Here is a 2,465-nt window from a genome sequence, read left to right on the forward strand (position 1 = left end):
TGGGTGACAGGGCCCCTGTGCCAGGACAGTTTGGAGTAACCTGGCAACCACTGGACCACTCCAAACAAGGCAGGAAATGGGAGGGAGGGGCCAGCAGGTGGAGTGACGGTTATGGTGTTGGACTGCCATCTGGTGGCACTGTTTGAGTCCTGGACCCGGATGCTTAAACTCACACCAGGCACATGTGCGTGCATGCCCCAAATCTAGAGAGAAGAACGGAGGAGAAAAGATTGTGGTGTGATCATCCCCCCTAGGGTGTGATTTCTTGCTTTTTATCTCTCTGGCGAGCATACACGCCCTATATCAAAACTCTCTCTCTAAAAAAAAAAGAAAATGGGAGAGATAGGGGCCAGCAGGTGGTGTGGTGGCTAAGGTGCTGAATTCCCATATAGATGTCTTATGGTTCAAGACCCAGACCTAGTGACTTGAAAAATAACAACAGATAAATAAGTAAATAAATGCTTAAAAAGTAAAATAAATCTGTAGTTTTAAAGAAAAGAAAATGGGAAGTGTAGTGATTTTTCTCTACTACTCTTTTCACAGAAAAGTCATGAATAAACTGCCTCTTAATTAACCCGGCATTCAGACAAGCCTGGTGTAAGGGTTACATGGCTGGACTCCCACATAGTCAACTGTGGTTTGGATCCCAGACCTGGTGATTTAAAACTCACACTAGTCACATGTGTCTGTGTGCCCAAAATCCCAAGAGGAGAATAGAGAAGAGACTGCGGTGTGACCACCCCTCTTGGGGAGTGACTCTAGCTTTCTGTCTCTCTGGCGAGCACACATGCCTTGTAGCAACAAATCTCTCTTAAAAAAAAGGAAGAAGCTGAGGAGCGGCAGCTGCCCGAGCTGCATGCAGCTATGCACACCTTCCCACTCCCCCATGCCGGCCTCGGCCTGCTCACCAGCTGTAGAAAATGGTGAAAAAAATGATTTACTATGATGTTTTAAGGGTCAAGCCTGATGCTACCCAGGAAGAATTGAAGAAGGCTTACAGTACCACCCTGAAGTACCCTTGAAGTACCACCCTGATAAGAATCCAAATGAAGGCGACAAGTTTAAACAGATTTCTCAAGCTTATGAAGTTCTCTCTGTGGCAAAGAAAAGGGAATTACATGACAAAGGAGGGGAACAGACCATTAAAAAGGGTGGAGCAGGTGGTGGATTTGGTTCCCCAGTGAACATCTTTGATTTAGTTTTTGGAGGAGGAGGACGGATACAGGGAGAAAGAAGAGGTAAAAATGCTGTACATCAGCTGTCGGTAAGCTTAGATGTATGTAATGGTGCAACCAGAAAATGGCCCCTGCAAAAGCATGTGATTTGTGAAAAACGTGAAGGCCAAGGTTGTAAGAAAGGAGCAATAGAGTGCTTTTTGTTTTCTTGGAGAGGTTTTTCCTATAGGGCACGTGCACTCGCCAGAAACACAGAGACAGGGAGACAGAAAGTGAGAAATCACCCCCCAGGGGGGATGGCCACACCACAATCTCTTCTCCTCCATTCTCCTCTTGGGATCTTGCGCATGCACGCGCACACCATGAATTTAAGCCACTGGGTCTAGGACTCAAACTGCAGTTGAATACATGGGAGTCCAGCGACATAGGCATTACGCCAACTGCTGGTCCCAGTAGAGTGCTGTCCCAATTGCCAAGGTACTGGAATGCAAATAAGAATTCATCAGATATGACCTGGGAGGGTTTAGCAAATTCAGTCAGTATGCATGGAATACCCAGGCCCCAGAGAACAGATCAGTCCTAAAGACAGATGTAAAAGTTGCAATGGAAGGAAGATAGTTCAAGAGAAAAAGATTCTAGACGTTCATATTGACAAAGGCATGAAAGATGGCCAGAAGATAACATTCCATGGTGAAGGAGACCAAGAACCAGGACTGGAGCCAGGAGATACTGTTTTTGTACTAGATCAGAAAGACCATGCTGTTTTTACTCCACAAGGAGAAGACCTTTTCATGTGTACGGACATTCAGCTGGTTGAAGCATTGTATGGCTTCCAGAAGCCAAGTTCTACTCTTGACAACCAAACCATAGTCATCACCTCTCAATCCAGGTAGATTGTCAAGCATGGAGATATCAGGTGTGTGTTAAGTGAAGCCATGCCAATTGATCGTAGACCATATGAAAAGGGTCGCCTAATCATTGAATTTAAACTTCCCTGAGAATGGCTGTCTCCTGATAAACTCTCTTTGCTGGAAAAACTTCTACCTGAAAGGAAGGAAGTAGAAGAGACCAATGAAATGGACCAGGCAGAACTGGTGGACTTTGATCCAAATCAGGAAAGACAGCGCCATTACAATGGAGAAGCATATGAGGATGATGAACATCATCCCTGAGGTGTTCAGTGTCAAACCTCTTAATGGGGCCAGTGAATAACACTGCTGGCATTTTATATGCAGCAGTGAATGAGTGAAGGACTGTAATCATAATATGCTCACTACTTGCTATTGTTTT

Source organism: Tupaia chinensis, unplaced genomic scaffold (assembly GCF_000334495.1).
Source record: "Tupaia chinensis unplaced genomic scaffold, TupChi_1.0 Scaffold000091_1, whole genome shotgun sequence".
In the NCBI taxonomy this organism is placed as follows: Eukaryota; Metazoa; Chordata; class Mammalia; order Scandentia; family Tupaiidae; genus Tupaia; species Tupaia belangeri.